General features: G+C 42.0%; 1 protein-coding gene across 10 annotated transcripts in view; it reads right to left on the bottom strand.

The window, feature by feature from the left end:
- herc2 (HECT and RLD domain containing E3 ubiquitin protein ligase 2) overlaps window positions 1–23,277 on the bottom strand; it is a 225,243-nt gene that overhangs the window by 201,538 nt on the left and 428 nt on the right. The window lies entirely within an intron of this gene.

Here is a 23,277-nt window from a genome sequence, read left to right on the forward strand (position 1 = left end):
CCCTTAGTGTCAGGGGGGCTAACAGGGTAAATACGTGGGGTGATGGGAATAAGGCCTGGGTTGGATTGTTGTCATTGCAGTCTTGATGGACTGAATGGCCTCCTTTTGCATTGTAGGGATCCTGTGTTTCTAAATAGAGAGATCCCCCCCCCCCCCCACACCCCGAGCCCCAAAACATTTTTTTTTACAACTATCTACATCGCTTTTCCTCTTAAAGCTACCTGGAAAGTTCATGTTTCCCTGTGTGATACCTGCTTTGAAGGAAACAATTCAGGTGTCTGCTTAATATCCTGGTTCACCCCTGTTATTAGACCTTATCCATCACAGAAGAATTGGCGGAAAGGGAGAGATTTACAAGCGCACGTCCTGGTTCACATTTGAGCATATAATATGCCCATAAACTCCAAAACAAGGTAGTTTGAAAGAAGGGTTTTATTTATCTAGATTCTAGGATTTGTACAGTACTAACCATTTCTTTATAATGTATTCTGGAAATTGTTTGTACTCTTTTTGAGCTCTTCTATGATTTGCAGCCCCAACGAGTAACTCACCTCTAACACAGAACGTTGTAGACATTTTAAACACAAAGGAAAATGGTTCACTGAATTGTTTTCCCATGAACTATGTATTATTTCATCTTTTTGTAATCAAAGATGCTCAGCTTAAACCTATGTTTCTCAGTTTAGTGAGAAAGCAAAATGGAAAGTTTTTAAAAAATATTTGAAGAGCTCTCTTCAGTTTCCTTTCTATTCCTACCCATTGGTAGCTACTTGCTCACTGTTATCGAGTGCTTGAACTTCTTGATTGGTTGTTTTCATTCTCATTTATGGCTCAGTCATCCACACACTTCTTACCACTTCAGCTGTAATTTGTTGTTGAATATTGCATTTCAAGTGTGATACGCGCAATAGCCGCAGTGAAAGCTACAGAAAGGCAAATCTGTTATAATGGTCTTCTGCATCCTTTTATCATCACCTTTTACTTACTGCCAGGATGATTCACAAAACAGCCTGCTAATTTGATATTTATACCACTCATCATTATAAACTCAGATTTTTCAAATCTAACATTTCAAAATCACTTTCTGAAAAGCCAGATTTAACTATGTCAAACCAGATAACACTCCACTGCTAACTTGGTTCCCTGTTCAATATACCTACACACTGTAACATTACTGCAAAATCTGCCACAAAATTAGCAGTCACCCTTATTAGACTGCAATTTTCAGCACCCACACACAGATAGTTTCTTCAAATCCCTACAATGCAGAAGGAGGCCAATCAGCCCATCGTATCTGCACCAACCATAATCCCACCCAAGCCCTCTCCCCATAACCCCACATATTTACCCTGCTAATCCCCCAGACACTAGGGCCAATTTGGTATGGCCAATCTACCTAACCTGCACATCTTTTGACTATGAGGAAACCAGAGCACTCGGAGGAAACCCATGCAGTCGCAGGGACAATACGCAAACTCCATATAGACAATGACCCGAGGCTGGAATTGAACCCGGGTCCCTGGCGCTGTGAAGCAACAGCATTAACCACTGCGCTACCGTGCCACCCGTAACCACTGTGCTGCCATGCCACCCATTTAACTCGTGGAGTTAAACAAAGAAATCAGGAAGCTGTTATCTGAATTGTCCTGCTCATTGTGAAATTTTACTATAACAGTAACAGTGGCACACTGCTGCCAGGGACCCAAGTTCAATTCACGGCTTGGGTCATTGTCTGTGTGGAGTCTACACGTTCTCCCTGTGTCTGCGTGGGTTTTCTTCCGGCGCTCCGGTTTCCTCCCACAGTCCAAAGATGTACAGATTAGGTGAATTGGCTATGCTGGATTCTCCCTCGGTGTAGCAGAGTGTGGCAACTAGGAGATTTTCACAGTAACCTCATTGCAGTGTAATTGTAAGCCTACTTGTGACACCAATAAATAAACCTTAACTCATCCAGAGACTTGACATTTAAAAACATGGACTGCAATAATGTTGCTGCTGTCATATAATAGATACAAAATAACTGTTAGGGTTACCCACTCCAATGCAAGTACATTCTTAAAATCAATTATGCTATTTTACTTTTAAACAGCTTCTCCTTCACTGAAAATTAACTTTTGCAAGTCTCATTTCATACATACACTGATATTAACTATTGCAGCCAAACTTCCTTGTTCAGACTCTGTATCTATTAACGTTTATTGTTATAAGTTTATTTACTCTTGTCACAAGTAGGCTCACATTAACCCTGCAATGAAGTTACTGTGAAAGTCACCTAGTCATCACTCTCCAGCACCCGTTCGGGTACACTGAGGGAGAATTTAGCATGGCCAATGCCACTTAACCAGCATGTCTTTCGGACTGTGGGAGGAAACCAGAGCACTTGGACAAAACCCTCACAGACACGGGGAGAATGTGTTAACTCCGCACAGATAGGTGACCCAAGCCAGGAATTGAACACAGGTTCCTGGCGCTGTGAGTCATCAGTGCTAATCACTGTGCCAACGTGCTTCTTCAATCTGATCAGCTATGGGGATACACAATTGCTTATCCTGCTCATGCAGGTCACAGTTTTTTTTATTATTCATTCATGGGATGTGGGCATCACTGGTGAGGTCAGCATTTGTTGCCATCCCTCATTGGCCTCGAACTGAGTGGCTTGCTAGACCATTTTAGAGGTATGTCAGAGTTAATCACATTGCTTTGCATCTGGAGTCACATGTAGGCCAGGCCAGCTAACGTCCTTCCCTAAAGGACATTAGGTGACCCAAATTACAAATATCGACAATGGATGCATAAGTCATCATTAGATTTTAATTCCAGATTGTTATCTAATTCAACTTGCACTGTCTGCCAGGGTAGGATTTTGACCTCAGGTCACCAGAGCATTACACTGGGTCTCTCGATTCCTTGTCCCGTGACAGTACTGCAACACTACCACCACCCCAAAATGAAGGCACTATGCCAAAATGCTTTTCTAATCACAAGTTCCACTGCAAAACCCCATAAAACGTCCATAGGAAGTGTAAACATAACAAAAGCAAAGACTGTTCATTCATCACTGACTACAAAATCCAGTTCCTACCCCATTCTAATGTAATTGGACACTGAAATCTCTTTGCTCCTCCTTGCGTCTCACTATTAAACAAGATCTGGTTTGTCCAAGATCTAAGTGGATCTTTCCCACTCAATCTGTCTACATCCATTTCAGCAATAACCTGGCTCATGGGATGCTCACTTTGGGTTTGAGAAGGGTCACGACTCCTGACCTCATTACAGCTTTGGATCAAACATGGGCAAAAGAGCTGAATGCCAGACATGAGGTGTGAGTGACTGCCCTTGACACCAAGGTAGCATTTGACCAAGTATGGCATCAAGGAGTCTCTGCAAAACTGAGTCAACGGGAATCAGAAAAAATTCTGCACTGGTTGGGGCCATATCTGTCACAAAGGGAAATGGTTGTGGTGGTTGGAGGTCAACCATCTCAACTCTAGGACAGCACTGCAGGAGTTCCTCAGGGTAGTGTTCAGAGTCCAACCATCTTCAGCTGCTTCATCAATGACATTCCTTCCATCAGAAGGTCTGAAGTGAGGATGCTTGAAGATGACTGTAGAATGTTCAACTCCATTTGTGACACCTCAGATATTGAAACAGTTCACATTCAAATGCACCAAGACCTGGACAATATCCAGGCTTGGGCTAACAAGTGGCAAGTAACGTTCATGCCACACATGTGCCAGGCAATGACTATCTTCCACGAGAGCATTTAACCATCGCCTCTTGGCATTCAATGACAATACCACTGCTGAATATCCCACTTCTAACACGCTGGAGGTTACCATTGACCAGAAACAAAACTGAACTAACCATATAAAATACTGTGGTTACCGGAACAGGGCAAAAGGCTAGGAATCCTGCAGAGAGTAATCCACCTCCTGAAACTCCCAAAGCCTGTCCATCTACAAGGCATAGGTCAGGAGTACAATGGAATATTCTCCACTTGCCTGGATGAGTGCAGCTCCAACGACACTCAAGAATCTTGACACTACTCAGGAGAAAGCAGCCCATTTCACTGCTACCCCTTCTAAAAACATTCAATCCCTCCACCACCGACGAATAGTGGCAGCCATGTGTACTATCAACAAGGTGCACTGCAGGAACTCACCAAGGTCCCTTAGGCAGCACCTTCCAAACCCACAACCACTACTATCTAGAAAGACAACAGCAGTAGATAATTGGGAACACCACCACCTGGATGTTGCCCTTCAAGTCACTCACCGTCCTGACTTGGAAATATATCACTGTTCTTTCACTATCATTGGGTCAAAATCTGGATCTCCCCAACAGCACTGTGGGTGTACCTACTCCTCAGGGACTGCAGCAGTTCAAAGCACCTCACAACTACCTTCTAAAGGGCAATGATGGATCACAATAAATGCAGGCCCAGCCAGTGATACCCGCATCCTAACATGTAATTTTAAAAACGTTCTGTTCCATCGCCATTTACACAACTCAGTGTCAGCTACAAAAGGGAGTAGAGACTTATATCTCCAGTTATGTCATTAATATGGAGAAAAGATAAGGTTCCAATGAATGTGTTTAAGACAGAGGTCCAATCTGGATCACAAGGGGCTTTCACTGTTATGTCTGAGGACTGCAAGCAGAGTAAGAAGTCTCACAACACCAGGTTAAGTTCAACCAGTTTATTTGATAGTAAACCCACAGGTGTGTGTAAATTTATACACACCTGATGTAGGAACAGCGTTTCCGAAAGCTTGTGGGTTTACTATCAAATAAACTGGTTGGACTTTAACCTGGTGTCGTGAGGCTGCTTACTGTGTTTACCCCAGTCCAACGCCAGCATCTCCACATCGTGACTGCAAGCAGATACAGAGCAGTGAAAGTAACCTCCTGTAAAAGTGCAAGTTATATAAACAGTAGGCCTGGTGTTGGCACTGCTACCTCTCAAAGTCAGGGACCCAGGTTCGATTCTGGCCTCCACAAGTTATGTGGAGCTTGCACAATTTCCACTGTCTGCGTGGATTTCCTCCAGGTATTCCAGTTTCCTCCCACCTTCCAAAGATGTACAGGCTAGATGGATTGGCCATGGCAAATACACAGGGACAGGGCAGAGGGGAGGCCTGGATTGAATGTTCTGAGAATTGGTGCAGACTCAAAGGGCAGGATTGCCTCTTTCTGCACTGTGGGGATTCTATGGTTGAATGTTTCATCTAATCTTCCACCTCTTGGCAACAATTCAAAAGTAAGCACCTACTAAATAGACAAAACCATTTTATTCCATTTCTCACACCAGTAATCCAAGTAACATAGAAACATAGAAGATAGGAGCAGGAGGAGGCCATTTTTGGACCTTCAAGTCCACTCTGCCATTCATTACCATCATGGCTGATCATCCAACTCAATAGCCTAATCCTGCTTTTTCCCCCGTAACCTTTGATTCCATTCGCCCCAAGTGCGATATCCAGCCATCTCTTGAATACATTCAATGTTTTGACATCAACTACTTCCTATGGTAATGAATTCCACAGGCGCACCACTCTTGGTGAAGAAGTCTCCTCACCTCCATCCTAAATGGTCTACCCTGAATCCTCTGACTGTGAGCCCTGGTTCTGGACACCCCCACATTGGGAATTTCCTCCCTGCATCTACCCTGTCTAGTCCTGTTAGAATTTTATAAGTCTCTATGAGATCTCCCTTCATTCGTCTGAACTCCAGCAAAAACGATCCTAACCTAGTCAATCTCTCCTCTTACATCAGTCCCGCCATCCCCAAAATCAGCTTGATAAACCTTCGCTGCACTCCCTTGAGAACAAGAACATCCTTCCTCAGAAAAGGAGACCAAAGCTGCACACAATACTCTAGGTGTGGCCCTGTATTGCTGCAACAACACATCCCTGCCCCTGTACTCAAAATATCTCGCAATGAAGGCCAACATACCATTTGCCTTCTTTAGCGTCTGCTGCATCTGCGTGCTTATCTTCGACCTTTAACTTTAACTATGTTGTGCTATTGAACTATGTGTAACTCATTAGTATCACTGCTACGTCAAAAACACACCACACAACAATGCCAATTTTACAGTTCAGTGCTACCAATGGAACTGCCTCAGCTCGCATTCCTGGGTTGTAGCTACAAATTTAAGAGAAATTAAAACATCTACCAATTACATGTTTAAAACTAATTATAAAACGTTGCACCAAAACTTCTTTACCGGTTACTGCACTGCATTCATTTTAGGTCACATCCCGCTCATCAGTTTGTTGGTTGGCAACAAGTTATTATGTTGCAAAACAGATATCATCTGCCAAAGCTAAGAAACCAGCACCATAATCCTGCAGCAAATACCTACAAAAATATTCACAGTCACAGGCTTCATATTACCTCCATCGGTTAGAATTAAACCCATGTTGCTTGAGTTCTAAGAACAAGATAGATACCTAAGCTGCAGACATTAAAAACAAAAATACAAAAAACTTGGATCTAAGCTTCACTCATGTTACTGAGGTGCACAGACCAAAAATTCAAGGTTCAAAACTGAAGCATCACAATTGGCCAAACAAGGAGAAAAAGACAGTGTGTCTGCTCTTTTTTGACATTTATATTTTTTGGGAATGTCTTTGAGAGGCACTATTTGGGTTCCTGCAGAGTATTTACACATCCCTTTGAGATCCTCTCAGTTCCTATCGACCCAATTTCACAAGCAGCTCTCCAACAGGAGAGGTACGGTGGCATCAGTGGTTACACTACTGCCTCACAGCACTTGGGTCACTGTCTGTGTGGAGTCTGCACATTCTCCCCGTGTCTATATTGGTTTCCTCCGGGCGCTCCAGTTTCCTCTCACAGTCCAAAAGACGCGCTGGTTAGGTGAACTGGCCTTGCTAAATTTTTCCTCAGTGTACTCAAACACGTACCGGAGTGTGGCGACGAGGGGTTTTTCACAGTAATTTTATTACAGTGTTAACGTAAGCTTACTTGTGATACTAATAAATAAACTGTTTAACTCTGAAGCTAATAGTCCTAAACAAGGCCACAGATCTATCTCAATATTACATGATTATGTTTGAAAGTGAGTCTCATGTTAATGTTACTGCCGAACACATCTTTGCCTGTTCACCCCTCCCAGCATTCCTACAGGAACGCTCTTCTTCACAACACCCTGGTCCATTTCCTTCATCACCTGTAACACCACCTCTCCTTCCTACGCAAGGGCAGGAGGTGCTATACCTGTCCTTTTTTCACCTCATCCCTTCCCATCATCCAAGACTCTTAACATTCCTTGCAGATGAAGCAGCAGCCATTTACTTCTTTCAATTTAGCACGCTAATCACATTGCGGTCTCCTCTACACTGGGGAAAAAAAAACACATTGGATAATCACTTTGCAGAACATCTCTGTTCAATTTGTAAGTGCAACAATGATCCTCCCATCATTTGCCATTTTTGATTGTCCGTCATACCCTGATCTGGGCCTCATTACCTGCTCCATTGAAGCTCAAAAGGAAACTCAAGGAGCAGAAACCTCATTTTGATTCTGCATTTTACAGCCTTCTTACAGATTCTTAAGTTCAAATATTTCAGCTCATAACTACTGCTCTCATTTATACAGACAGGTGCTGAGTTTGCCCTGCATCCCATTTCATCACAGACCTCCCCTTTGGTTCTTTTCTTCCCTCTCCACTTCTCCTACTCCAGTACTCATTTAAAACCTGTTACATCTGTAACATTTTCCAAAGCCTAGAAAGCTGAAATGTCAACTTTGTTTCTCTCTCCCCGAGATGCCGCTGCTCTGTCTTGCAAAAGCTTTGGTTCAATCTTGCCTTTGAAGCACAAGATTATAGGCTCAACTTCCATCCCAGAGGCTTGAGCAGTACTGATCTGTCAAAAGTGCCGCCTTTTGGACGAGATGCTAAACAGTGGCCCTGTCTACCTTCTCACATAAACACAAAAAAGCCCAAAGCACTAATTTAAAGCGTGACAATGGGGCGGCACGGTAGCACAGTGGTTAGCACTGCTGCTTCACAGCTCCAGGCACCTGGGTTTGATTCCTGGCTCGAGTCACTGTGTGGAGTTTGCACATTCTCCTCGTGTCTGTATGGGTTTCTTCCGGGTGCTCCGGTTTCCTCCCACAATCCAAAGATGTGCGGGTTAGGTCGATTGGCCGCGCTAAAATTGCACCTTAGTGTCCTAAAATGCTTAGGTTAGAGGGATTAGCGAGTAAAATATGTAAGAATGTGGGGGTAGGGCCCGAGTGGGATTGTGGTCAGTGCAGACTCGGTGGGCCAAAGGGCCTCTTTCTGCACTGTAGTGTTCTATGATTCTATGACAAGGGGGCTATCCCAAACACCCTGGAATTTATCCCTGAAGAAACATCATGGTTACAAATGACCCAGTTATCATCCCTAGTTGTTTGTGGATGCTTTCGTGCAAATTCGCTGCTACATTTTGTTCATCACATCAATAGCTAAGCATTAAAAAGGTGGTTCTTGAGCTCTAAGGTGCCTTGGGATGCCCAGGGGCTGTGAAAGGTGCTATATCAATGCAAGCGTTCTTTGCTCCTTGAGTATTCCCAGCTTTTTCTATTAATATCTCATTAGTCTATTTGTATAATCTGACTGAACACACCCAAAAATCACATCCTAAACTTAGTAAATTGTGCACTTTTTAATTTGGTATTCAGTTTTTATTATTTCTGCAATATTAGAAAAGTATGGCATTCAGCAAGCTACTAAAGTTAACAACTGAACTATGGGCAGACAATCTCAACTCCACCAGAGATTGTGAGCAGCTATCAAATCAATGAAAGTTGCAATTAAAACTGAAATTGTCCATGGAATATTGTCATCGGTACTAAAATCTGACTGGAAAATGTTTCAGGGCAAAAAAGCGGAATCTTACTTTGAACAATTCTAATTACTTTGAAAGAAATTCAATTAAGTTTAAGAACAGCAAACTCTCAATGTTACTTCAGTGAAAAATTATAACATTCCAATTTTTACTATAACCTGCTTTTAAATCTGTCCAAGTAAAACATTTGCAGTGGCAGATATGTTATACAGTCAGAGATACACAGCACAAAACAGGCCCTTCAGCCCAACTCATCCATGCCAGCCAGGTTTCCTAAACTGAACTAATCCCATTTGCCTATGTTTGGCCCATTTCCTTCTCAATCATTCCCATCCATGTGCCTGTCCAAATGCCTTTTAAATGTTGTAATTGTATCCATCTCTATCACCTCCTCTAGCAGCTCACTCCATATCCGCATCACCCTCTGGGCGAAACCCTTCAGGTTCCTTCTAAATCGTTCCGCTCTCGTTTTGGACTTCCCAATCCTGAGGGAAAAGACCTTGGCCATTCATCTTATCTATGCCCTTCATGATCTTATAAACCTCTTTAAGATCACCCCTTGTCCTCCTATGCTGCAGGGAAAAAAGTCCTAGCCTATCCAGTCTCTCCTTACAATTCGAGCCTTCCAGTCCTGGTAACATACTCATAAATCTTTCTTGCACCCTTTCCAGTCTAATAATATCCTTCCTCGAGCAGGGAGACCAGAAGTGTACGCAGTACTCCAAATGTGGCCTTACCAATAAAAGCAAAATTACTGCGGATGCTAGAATCTGAAACCATAAGAGAAAATGCTGGAAAATCTGAGCAAGTCTGGCAGCATTTGCATGATGTGGGTATGCCGGCGTTGGACTGGCGTAAACACAGTAAAAAGTCTGACAACACCAGGTTTTAGTCCAACCTGAGGCCAGAACTCTCCATTCACCTGACGAAGGGGCTAACCCCGAAAGCTTGTGAGTATATTATCAAATAAATAGGTTGGACTAAAACCTGGTGTTGTCAGACTTTTTACAGCATCTGCATGCAAAGAACCGACGTTTCGAGCCGAGAAGACCCTTTGTCAAAGCTGTCGACAAAAGGCAATGGTTAATGTCTGCAAATCAGAAATACCCAAATACAGGAGCATTTGCAATCACCTTCAGCATCAGAGGCTGGCCTTCAATCAATTTGATTTACTCCATGTGGTAACAAGAAACTGTTGAAGGTACAGGGTACTTCAAAGCCATGAAAATCCCAGCAACATTACTGAAAACTCACGCTCCAGCTCCACCCCAAATTAAGCTGTTCCAGTGTAGCTATGAAACTGGAATCTACCCAACAACGTGAAAAATTGCCCAGTTACGCCCAGCAAGACAAATCCAACCTGGTCAATTACTGCCCCATCAGTCCATTCTCAATCATCAGCAAAGTGATGGGAAGATGTTGCTATCAAGCAGCACTTAACACAGCAATGGATTTACTCACCGATGTTGTTTGGTTTCATTAAGGTGTTACAACCTTGGACCAAACGTGAGTCAAAAGAGCTGAACTCCAGAGGTGAGAGGCAGTGACTGCCCTTGACATCAAGGCTGCATTTGGCCATAGCATGATACTAAAGAGCCCTTGCTAAACTGAAGTCAATGGGCATCAGGAGAAAGTTAAGTATGACTCTGGTTGGAGTCATACTTAGCACAAAGGAATTTGGTTGTGGTTGTTGGTTAGTCATCTCAGTGCCAGGACATCACTGCAGAAGTTGCTCAGGTTATTACCCTTGGCCCAACTGTCTTCAGCTATATTCCTTCGAACAAAAAGATCAGAAGTGGGGATGTTGACTGATGACTGCAAATGTTCAGCACCATTCATGACTCCTCAGATACTGAATCAGTCCATGCCTATAGGCAGCAAGATCTGGACAACATTCAGACTTGAACTGATAAGTGGCAAGTAACATTCACACCACGTAAATGCCAAGTAATGACCATCTCCAACAAGAGAGAATCCAACCTTCTCCCCAGTTACATTACCATAACTGAATACCTCATTATCAGCTTTGTAGTTACCATTAATCAGAAATTGAACTTTTTTTTATTTGGTGAATGCAAACTCCCCAAAACAAGCAGTTTTTTTCTGGTCCCGCTGTATTGGGTGTGGATTGGACACTCTTCTAATGACATGACACACAGTTTGCTCTCTCCTACAGCACATCGGGGGCTGCCACTAACAGCCCAATGTGGAAGTTAGCCAAAGAGGGGTCGTAGCCAGTCCTGAGCCTGTTGAGGGTGGACCACTCTTTCTTTGGAAGATTGAAACCAGGCATCTGTTGGGTCACATTTGAGACAAGGTACTTGTTTGTCGTGTCCAATGATTCACATTCATTTGTCCAGGTGGGATTTGAGTTGAAGTCTTGTGTGGGAGAGTTTTTCCAGATGGAAGCAATAGACCAGTGCTCACACCACACCACCACCAGCACCAGCACCAGCACCCAGATCTGTCTGGGGAAACTAATGATCTTACCAGCAGACTAAATTGTAAAGGAAGCTTGTTGAGAATAGTCCACACAATTAACCCTAGTCAAAGTTCCAAAACCAAAAGGAACTTTGGAATTGAACTGGATCAGTCACATAAATACTATGACTACAAAGCTAATTCACATCCTGACTCCCCAAAGCTTCTTCAACATCTACTAGCTGCAAGTATGGAGTGTGATCAAATTCTCGCCATTTGTCTTGATGAGTTCAGCTCCAACACTTAAGAAGCTTGACAAACAGGACAAAGCAGCCTAGTTGATCATATGCCATCCACCAACCTAAACATTCCCAGTAGCAGTAGCGTGTACAATTTACAAGATGCACTGCAGCAGCTCTCCAAAGCTCCTTCAACAGCATCGTCCAAACCCATAAACGCTACCACATAGAAGGATAAGGGCAACAAATGCATGGGAACACCACCATCTGGAAGTTCTCCTCCACGCTACCATTATCTTGACTTGGAAATGTATCACCATTTCTTCACTATGTTCGATCAATATCCTGTAACCCCCTTTTTAATAGCACTGTATGTACCTGCACCAGATGGATTGCAGCAGTTCAAGAAGTGTGCTCACCATCACCATCTCAAGGGCAATTAGAGATGAGCACTAAATGCCAATGACATCCACTTTCCATGAAAGAATTAAAAAGGAGCCAAGTATATCATTTTTAAAGTGCAATTAAATGTGGCAGCAAATAAATTAACGTTGCCCAATGATGCTTTAGTTGAGAACAAGCGGAACATCTCTCAGTCACAGGATAAAAACATTCCCAAAACACAAAGGCACTCACGAGGCAAGCACAATTGAAATGACTACAATAGATTTAATTTGATTTATTGCCATACAACAAAAAGTATTATTTCTTGTGTGCTATATAGACAAAGCATACCATACATAGAAAAGGAAAGTGTACAGAATGTAGTGTTACAGTCATAACTAGGGTGTAGGGAAAGATCAGCTTAACACACGGTAGGTCCATTCAAAAGTCTGATGGCAGCAGGGAAGAAGCTGTTCTTGAGTCGGTTGGCGTGTGATCTCAAACTTTTGCATATTTTTCCCGATGGAGGAAGGTGGAAGAGAATGTCGGAGCCACGTGGCGTCCTTGATCATGCTGGCTGCTTTTCCAATGTGGCGGGAAGCATAGACAGAGTAGACGGATGGGAGACTGGTTTGCATAATGGACTGGGCAATGTTCACATTTTATAGTTTCTTGCAATCTTGGTCAGAGCAGGAACCATACCAAGCTGTGAAAAATCCAGAAAGGATACTTACTATGGTGCATCTGTAAAAATTGGAGGGAGTTGTAGCAGACATGCCGAATTTCCTTCGCCTCCAGCAAAGTAGAGGCTTCGGTAGGCTTTCTTAATTATAGCGTCAGTGCGGAGGGACCAAGACAGATTGGTGGTGATCTGGACACCTAGAAACCTGAAGCTCTCAACCATTTCCACTTCATCCCCGTTGATGTAGACAAGGGCATGTCCTCCACTACGTTTCCCTAAGTCGATGACTGTCTCAAATAAATAAAAGCAAAATATTGCAGATGCTGGAACCTGAAACAAAAACAGAAAATGCTGATAAAACTCAGCAGACCTGACAACATTGTGAAGACAGAATAGAGCCAACATTTTGAGTCTAGATGACCCTTCGTCAAAGCTGACTCGAAACGTTGGCTCTAGTCTCTTTCTCAGATGCTGTCAGACCTGCTAAGTTTTTCCAACATATTCTGTTGATAACTATTTCCTTTGTTTTGTTGACATGGAGGAAGAGATTATTGTAATCGCACCATTTCACCAGATTCTCTATCTCTCTCCTGTACTCGGCCTCGGCATTGAAGAAGACACGCACAATACAACTGGGGTAAAAGGACCAGAAAAAGGCAACAGCAGCTAAAGTTAAGCATTACAGGAAAGCAGCCATTACAGAAGAAGCACAAACCATAAAATACGCATGAAACACAAGGGAAGGTATCAGCCACATGCCCTTTTGTCAACATACATCAGGTTCAATCATTGACTCCCCCATTTTAGCATCACAGAATCCCTAAAGTACAGAAATTTGGAACATCAGTCCCAGGCAGACAAGGGGACTCAAAACAAAGAAATCATATTGGAGGGATTGCAGTTATCTCAGTGTGCTGAAATAGATAGAGAGGTACGCAAGGCATCAAGAATCATTATGAGGGAGTAGATGGACATTGGCAAGTTTTCACTCAATTGAAAACAGATTAACGTGGTATCCATATTCAAAATTGACCAAACTGACATAAGCAACCACAGACCCATCAGCTTGCATTATTTTTTATAATAGATTAAATTAAGTGATTAGTAGAAATAAGCTTAAGGATCAACAACAGCAGCCAACGTGTATTCACAAAGATCTTGCCTGACTATTCTGCTGACAAACCAAATGGATTGAGAGAAACATTATGATAGGAGGTGCGAACTTCCAAAAGGCTTTGGATAAAATAGCATGCTATTCATTAAATTTAAAGCCCTGGGGATTCAGGTTAAACACTGGACATGAATACGAAGGAAACAAATCAGTACTCTCATCATGTACAAATTGAATATTATCTTTACCAAGATCATCACCAACAACATATAACACGGATCAGTTGTGTGAAATCAGGAACTGGAAACCCGGCCAACTTTCCCACACCAACCCAGAGGCACAGGCATCAATTGTTGCACCTTTCTGACACACTTTATTTTTATTTATTAGTCACAACTAGGCTTATGTTCACACTGCAATGAAGTTACTGTGAAAATCCTCAAGTCACCACACTCCGGCGCCTGTTCGGGTACACCAAGGGAGAAAATTAGCATGGCCAGTTCATCTAACCTGCATGTTTTTGGACTGTGGGAGAAAACCAGAGTATCCGGAGGAAACCCACACAGACACGAGGAGAACATGCAAACACCACAGACAGTGACCCAAGCCGGGAATCGAACCCGGGTCCCTGGAGCTGTGAGGCAGCAGTGCTAAGTACTGTGCCACCATGCCACCCGAGATACCACAGACTGAGGTCAGACAATGCAACAGGTCCCCAGGGTCAAGTCTGGGACTTTTCCCATCTGCCATAGTTAAACTTGGAATAAAAATTACTGACCATTCAGGAGAGGAATTTTCACATTTAAAGGTAGAAATTGCAGTCCCCCCTGTGTCATTTAAAACTAAAGATAAATTGCATATTGACTTTATAACATGAAATCAGTTATTGAGATAGTTATCTCAAATGCATTATTTAATCATATAATCTCATACATATGTGACAATACAGTTTAACTATTGAAAAAGTAGCAATTACTCATGTAGCAATCTATTCTGAAAGATGGTACCCTCCAAGTCTGCATACAAAAACCAAAATTGTGGATTTTCTCCAGGTCACTATCTTTAATTGTTATTGCTTCAGAGTCCCTTGCAGACTCAATTTCTTGCTATAGTGCATCAGAGTCAAACAGTAAATGTTTTATCTTTGTTATACAGTTGAATTAATTCACCATTAAAGCAGGCTGGTGGCAACTTGTGACTGTTGTGACAAAGATCCTACCTCTCATAAAGCCCAAAATAACCAGCATGCCTAAACGTGTTATAAATGACATCTTTGCAATTGACTTCAGTTGCAATGACAAATAGTGTATTTGCCTGACACTTGTGGCGGTGGCCTGAAGCAAGCATAAAGTGGTGGGGAACATACTGTCATTTATTAATCAATTCATTCACACTATTTCTACATGGAACAGCTCATTCAAGAAGTAATGATTATGTAACTACAAATTGCTTTGAGCAACTTTTAAAGATCAGATGCACTTCAATAAAATGCAGAAAGTCATGTGGCAATGTGATGAATGTGAGCCACCTCCAAACCACAAGACCCATCAGGCCAGCCAATAAATCTTAAACATTATTTGTATCATTTTGTTTCTTACTTCTTGGCATTCCATTTGAATTGCACGGAGGTGAAAACTTCGAAGGAGCTGTCCTTACCAATACACCCTCTGTCCAGGACGCATCCCAAATTAGAATCTGCCATCAGCAGATTGAAAGGCACGTGAACAATTAGTGGGTACACTGGTGTGACCCGCAAAGTTTGAGTAGTTCTCTCATAAGCAGACTGCCTTTAATTAGAATATTAGCTCATTAGAATATTTTGTTTAGAGACTGGGTACAAACAGGATCAAGAGAAATAAAAACTGTACAAGATTCTTCTTCAAGCAACGTGTGAGGTATTTGCTATTAACTTCAACCTTATCCTCAGAGACAGGTACATTCTTATATAATAGACAAAGACCTCTTCTCTTCCTACCTTTTGCTTCCCATCTGTGCCAGCCAACCCCCCTCCCCTTCCCCCCCCCCACCACACACACACACACACACCCATACCTCATAAATTTAGCCAAAATGCAAATATATGTTCGATTGTGATCTATTCAATAATGGTGAGGGCCAGACTACAACTTACGCAGAGGAAGCTTCCAAATATGCTTTTATAAAGCAGGTCTCACACCTTCAAAACATCACATAATGCTTTACAGACAATACTTCTGAAGTATGACTTAAGATACAGACAGCAGCGTTTTGAATGAATCAAGTTAATGGAAGGTGGAAGATGGAGGGCTAGCCAGGAGAGTACTGAAATGGTCATGTTCAAAGGAATGGATGACACTTTCAGCAGCAAATGAGGTGATTGGACAATGTGATGGATGTGGAATTGGGCAGTCTTGGGGATGGATATGCGGTCAGAAGCAATCTCAGGTTTAACTCTCATGAATACTCTGGTTCAGCCTCATTTAGCTGGTAGGGAAAGGGACGAAGTTGGTGACCAGTTGGAAGGATACAGGGTGACAGGGTCGAAAGCTGGGTGTCAAAGTTTCCAGCAGAATGAGACAACGTGTTTCCGGGCAATCTTTCTGCATACAGCAAAACTCCACAAATAATTAGATGAATAATCAACTAACTTTTTTTTCTGCCAGTGCAGGATAACAATTGGACACAAGACAAACCCCTCTGCCCCCCTCCAAATGCTTGGTGGTGTACGTAAGCACAACTGAACCATCAAATGGGGGCTTCACCCAAAAAACAGCACCATCACCAACACACTCCCAATGCTGCAGTTAATTGTCAGAATACATGGTTAAGTCTCTGGAGTCAGGCTTGAACCCATGGAGTTCTTGAGAACATATCAAACTTGAAATGTTAACTCTGTTTCTCTCTCCACAGATGCTGCCAGACCTGCTGGGTTTTTTCCAGCTTTTTAAAAATATTTTGACCTCATGATCTTTTGACTCAACGTTAACGTGATCCAAAACACAATAGCATTTTTCATGGGCTTGTTTACAACACATAGGACACTGGTTTCTGTAACTTTTGCTGACTTCAAAAAAGTCCATGAATCATTATGTTCACTATTCCAAGGATTTCAGCAAGCTTTGGAAGGCATTCTGGAAAAACAACAACATATTACCCAAGGCTTATCTCTCCAGACCAGACCACATAACAATTTTGAGATGCTTCTCTAGTTTACTGGTACTGTATTGATATAAGAACTATTCAAGAAAAGCTAGATAGTCATTTGAGGGGCTAACTTTCAGCTACGGGTCTCAGGTGGATACTGAGACTGAAATAAACCCACAAGCTTAATGCTAACACTTGTAAAGTAAAATCTGGTTTCCTTTTACAACCACTCTGGAACGGAGCCAGATCCCCAGGCCTGATAAAAAGCAGTTCACAGGCAAGACAACGGGCCAGACTCACATCAACTGTCACAATAATCTTTGGCAGGGACTTGAGTACTTAGGTATAATTTCTCCAGTTGTTCTCATGGGCTCAGTTGTCTCTTTACAGATATAAACAGAAATTGGCCAATGGCGGAAGTTAAATATTTGTTCTCTCTCTCTGCAATCAGGTTTCCTTTCACAACATGCAAGTTGACAATTTAAGTAGCTGACAATGTGAAATGGGAAAGGCGAATGCCCGTAGAGCATAATTGAACTGGACTAGTTACACTGTAGGCCTTACATAATCACAATGGCTCACCAGAAGTTCTAAGGAGATAAAAAAAAAATGCAACGCTTGCTTGAGCTGCAGTTGTTAAATAGCTCAGTTCTGGAAGGGCGTTACCTCATAATATCGTAAAGTTCAGAATAGTTGGTATATTCCCTGGTGATTGATGTTCTACTTGATTTTCCTGGTCCTTCATTGCCACCTTCAATATTTTCCTCAAGATTGAGCTATGTTAAACGAAGCACATCTGAGCTGTGATGGCATACAGATAAAGATTTATCAAAAAAATTATGTATCCAATAAAGGTATTTTTTCAAGCATACCTGTCAGCTCTTCAAGATTTCCTTGCCACTGTATGTCTCTCAAAATATTCGGATTTTCTCTAGGATTTTTTTAACCCTGAATCACAATAGACTGAAATCACGTTGTGGAACCATTCCTCACCTTCTTTCCCATACGCAATGGGTAGCTCAACAACAGTGGACAACTCTGGTAACATTGTGCCCTGACAAGCTATCCAAGAGTCACCTGTGCAGCTCTGAAGATCAAATGCTGCAGGTTCACCTCCCAACTATACTCATCAGTCTGTGACATCAATGCGTTGTGTAGCCCAGCACTGCTGATCTGATGAGCGATCCTACAGGATAGATTGGTAAACCTACATGGTGTATGTACAAAAGAAGAACTGGTGAAATCCTAAAGGTGCCTGTTAAAAAAACCATGCTGGTGAAATCCTCAAAGTAGCTCTTGTGAGTGCATCAGTAACATACTTGGAGAATCCTACAGTGCAGAATGAGTTATTTAGCCCATCAAGTCTACATCAACCACAATCCCACCCAGGCCCTAACCCCATGCATTTACCCTAGCTAGTTCCTCTGGCACTAAGGGACAATTTAGCACGGGCAATCCACCTCACCCGCGCATCTTTGGACTGTGGGAGGAAACTAGAGCACCCAAGGAGACTCATGCAGACAGGGGGAGAATGTGCAAACTCCACACAGGCAGTGACCCAAGCCAGGAATCAAACCCAGGTCCCTGGTGCTGTCAGGCAGCAGGGCTAACTACTGTGCCACCCCTTCAGTTAGAATTTATAACCCATCATGGAAGTTTGTGAAGACAAAATATTTAAGATACAATAAAAACAATTCTTTTTTGAGTTGGACCAGCTGGAAATCACAACAACATCAGTCACATTTTTTAACTACAACATTTTCCACCAAGATACCTCAAAGGGAAAAATCACATACTTGTACTTTGATGTTGAAAGATCATCGACTGTAAGAATAAAACTCTCCCCTTCACAAAACAAGGCTACAGAAGCAAAATGACCAGTAAAGGTATCTGTACAGTTTGAACAAAATGAAAACTTGGGCTCAGGAAACTAATATCAACAAGGACTAAACCTCAGTTTGTATATCAAATACTTTTTAAATGTATTACTGCATTGCTAGTTACCATTAGAGATTTCTCAAAATGAAATTTTTGGCATAGCAGATGCAATAGCAAGAACAGATCACACAAAATTGACGTGTGTTGTGGGGTCTATTAAAAGACAACAAAACTGTAGTGGGAAGCAACTGAGCAGATCAAAGATGGTCCACAGCCGAGTCTATTTATCTACTAGTGTCACAAGTAGGCTTACATTAACAGTGTAACTAAGTTACTGTGAAAATCCCTAGTCGCCACACTCCAGCGCCTGTTTGGGTACACTGAGGGAGAATTTAGCATGGCCGACACACTTAGCCACCATGTCTTTTGGACTGTGAGGGGAAACCGGAATAGCCAGAGGAAACCCACACAGACATGGGGAAAATATGCAGACTCCGCACAGATAGTGACCCAAGCTGGGAATCAAACACAGGTCCTTGGCGCTGTGACACAGTATTGCTAACCACTATGCCACCATGCTGCCCAGTGGTTAACCCTATACTAAAAGGGTACAATGGGCTGAGTTTCAGGTGATGGTGCTGCCTTACTTACAATGCACAATATGGGAACAGAAAAACAAATAAATGGAGCATTTCAGTTTCCAAGAAAATACGTTCATTTCCCACAGAACACTGCTTTCATACTTAAATTGAATACCATCAAATTTTAAATAAAGTAATATAATTTAACTTTCTGCAACAAGTTAGAATTTTGGAAGAGATATTGTTTTCCAAAAAATCCCACCTGACAACAAAGTCAATGCTCTCAGTCTTTTATTCAAATGAGTCGAAAATAAAAAAAAAATCATATCACGTCAGTTGAATCTGCTCCATCCCATTACAATCAGGTCAAAACATAATCAACATTCTTTTATGAATCTTACAAAGGATGAGCAAGCTTCACTTTTCAGGACCATTTATTTTGTTTCGCATTAGAATTGAGCAACAAAAACAGTTATTCTGTGATAGGGAAATTCTGTAGGGACCACAAGTTCAGAAGGTCTATTAATGGGTTCTGACGAAACCCAGTTTATTACAGACAGACTGCAAGCAGGAAAAGATCATTCGCAGCAAATGTCATTTGTTTAAAATACCTTTCTGTAAATGTTTGTTTATTTCAACAACAGCTATTCCAAATACAACAACAATCAACTAACTTCATGTTTTTAAGTTCATCAATATGCATTTAAAACAGTTTACACCAAGTTTGTAAAGACAAATTAACAAAGCATGACAATATCATGGTCATTTCTCTATAAAATCTATAAATGGTCAGTCATAATCAATGTATTCAATTGACTCTTTCTGAACCTCTAAGGCATCAGCTAGTACCCAGATCCCACCCCACATTGGACTGAACCAAACATCCTTCATCCCTGTTCAAACATCCAGTCATCATCAACATTGTGAATTTTCCACATCAGTCTCAGGATCCCGTCACTGAAATACTCATCCATACCCTGCTCATTTCCAGGAATATTTTCCTCTAGGATCTCATCATTCATCTATTATAGTCAAGACTGACAGGTGGATGAATTATGCTAAATTTACCCTTAGTGTCCCAGGATGTTTAGGTTAGTGGGGCAAATGCATAGAGTTACAGGAAAGGGTCTGGGTGGGATCCTATATCAAAGAGTGGGGGCAGAGTTGATGGGCTGAATGGCCTCCTTCTGCAATGTAAGGATTCTGATACTTCAATTCGTTCCCAAGATCCTCTTCCATTGTTATTCTCGAGTGTCACCACTTATCCCTGTTGTTCAACCACTTAATTACCTCATTCCATCTCTTACATACGCAAACTTACTATCGCCAGACATCACCAGCAAACACTGCTCCACTTCACCATCCCCCTGCATCATGGCCTTCCACTCTGAAGCGGTCCCCCAAAATCACCCTCAGCTTGCCACAATTTCCCCCATTTTCAAAAGTCTTTGAAAAATCTGCTCTTTGACTTGGCTTTCAGTCACCTCTCCTTACACTCCTTTCAATACCTGCCAGCATCCAATATCTCTTTCTTGGGATATTCTACTGCACTATAAAGAGTCTGCACATTCAGTGGTTGCTGGAGAATAGAACCAATGATAGAAACCACCTGCCCCGCCAAATTTCAACAGAAACAGAGAATCTGAGCAGGGGCAGGCTATTCGGCTCTCTACTAGATTGTTTCCAGAGATATGGGGTTAGTCTTATGGAGAGAGGTTGGGCAGTTTACACCTGTACTCCCTGGAGTTTAGAATAATGAGATAAGTTCAAATTGAGGTATACAAGATGATAATGGGCATTGACAAAGTAGACATACAGAGGATGTTTGGCAGGCAGTCTAGAAGTCATAGTTTTAGAATAAGAGGTGGCAGATTTAAAACAGAGGTAAGAAGAAATTACTTCTCTCAAAGGGCTGCGAGACTGTGGAATTCACTCTGCCAGAGCATGTCGAATGCCAGGACTTTTAAGGAAGAGATTTAATTACTAACATTTTGAAGGGCTATGATGAACAGGCAGGAAAGTGGAGTTGAGGCCGAGATGAGATCAACCACAACCACATTAGATGGCAGAGCAGACTAGAGGGGCTAAATTGCCTACTCCTGCTCCTGGTTCATATGTCTATACGTTCAAATCTGTTCTACTTTTCAATATGATCATGGCTGATCCTCGATCTCAATGCCATATTTCCACATTCTCTCCATATCCCATTTCACATTTTCAGTTCTTCCCACATAATAGGATCATTTGTAGTGATTGCGGGGAATAAAACAAGAGGACAGAGATTTCAAGTGAAGCACAAGAGTAAACATGCATTCGAAACCTCACTTATTTTAATAAGAGTTTCTACGGTGCAGAAGGAGGCCATTCTGCCCATTGGGTTTGCACCGACTCTCTGACAGAACATCCCACCAGGCCCTATCACCGTAACCCCACATATTCACTCTGCTAATCCCCTTGACATTAAGAGACAACTTAGCATGGCCAATGCACCTAACCAGCATGTCTTTCAGGCTGTGGGAGGGAACACACCCAGAGGAAACCTACAAAGACACAGGGAGAATATGCAAACTCCACACAAACAATCACTGAGCCGGAATTGAACCCGGGACCCTGTGATGCAGCAGTGCAAATCACTGTGCCACCGTGCTGCTCATTTTTACACAACGGGTTGTAAGACTCCATGCATTACTAGAATAAGTGACTAAAACAGAGCCCCTGTCAAAATGTACAAATAGTTTAGCCAGGAAAGAGGAATAAGAAAGATATGTTAATAAGCATCAACAACGTGGCCTGGTTAGGTCAAAGCAACTCACTTCCATGTTGCAAACTCCAATATAACTCTGACTATAATTCAGTGTGCATCATCTGTCTTGCACACAGGATTTGCTCTCATTCCTCTCCTTTCTCCCTGTTATAATTAAATGCCAGAAAATAAACTAAAGCAGCAAAATTTTTGAAGAAAAAAAAATAAACTCATCTTTCAATTATAATTTTTCTCCCTGTAGTACATTTCTGCCAAAAGCCTTTCCTTCACTAAAATTCAATACATGGGGAAGAGCAAATACAAATCTATACCTTAATATTCCATAGCAAAGTAATGTGTAACACATGCTACATTACTACTGTATGCTTCAAATTGCTAATTTTTATTCACATCACAAATTCACTCCATTCGCTGTTCACCTCAGTAACATTGGCCATCCCTTTTCTCCCACTCAGGGGCCACAAACAGAATACCTTCTGAATGTTTTCAATGCATGCAAACAATTCAACACAATAAATACACCTTCCACAAAGAATGTCTGATAAAGAGGGCAACCTGTTAGTTGTACTTCTACAGAAAACACATTTAAAAAAAACTGCTTGTAACCTTGCTACCTCCATCTAATGGAGGTCTACTTAAAATCCAAAAATTAGGATAACGTGCAGCAACTGATATTTTGTTGATATTAATGTAATTGTTTAAATATCCTAACGGACATTTGAGTGAAAGTACATACTGATCTTTTAAATACAGTATAATGTTTCAGTCCTGGTAACTGCTTGCAGTGTTTGGTGATACACACCCCGAAGCAGATGCAATCTGAACTCAGAACAATACAACAGCCCATACAAGACGCAAGAGAATATAAGTGCCCATTTATTATATATTAAATCCTCTCAATCACAATTCATATTTCCATCATTGAAGCTGACAGGAGCAAGGAGGGGAGGGGAGAGGGAGGGGAGAGGAGGGGGAGGGGGGAGATTTGGTAACGAGGAGAAAAGAGCCATCCAAATCCATGGCTGCCTGCCTGCAGGAAAAACTAAAGAATATGATCCCGCTGCATTCATCTGCATCCCTCACCCACCCAACCAAACACACACATCATCTCATTATCCTTATTATCCTTATTTTACATCCCTGGACCTGGGTGTGTAGATATCATCACAGTTGCATTAACCTCGATTACGGATTCCATCTGGAATGGAAATAATTATCTGTTTAATTTTCATA

Source organism: Carcharhinus amblyrhynchos, chromosome 10, assembly GCF_965287045.1.
Source record: "Carcharhinus amblyrhynchos chromosome 10, sCarAmb.v2.hapA, whole genome shotgun sequence".
NCBI classification, from domain to species: Eukaryota; Metazoa; Chordata; class Chondrichthyes; order Carcharhiniformes; family Carcharhinidae; genus Carcharhinus; species Carcharhinus amblyrhynchos.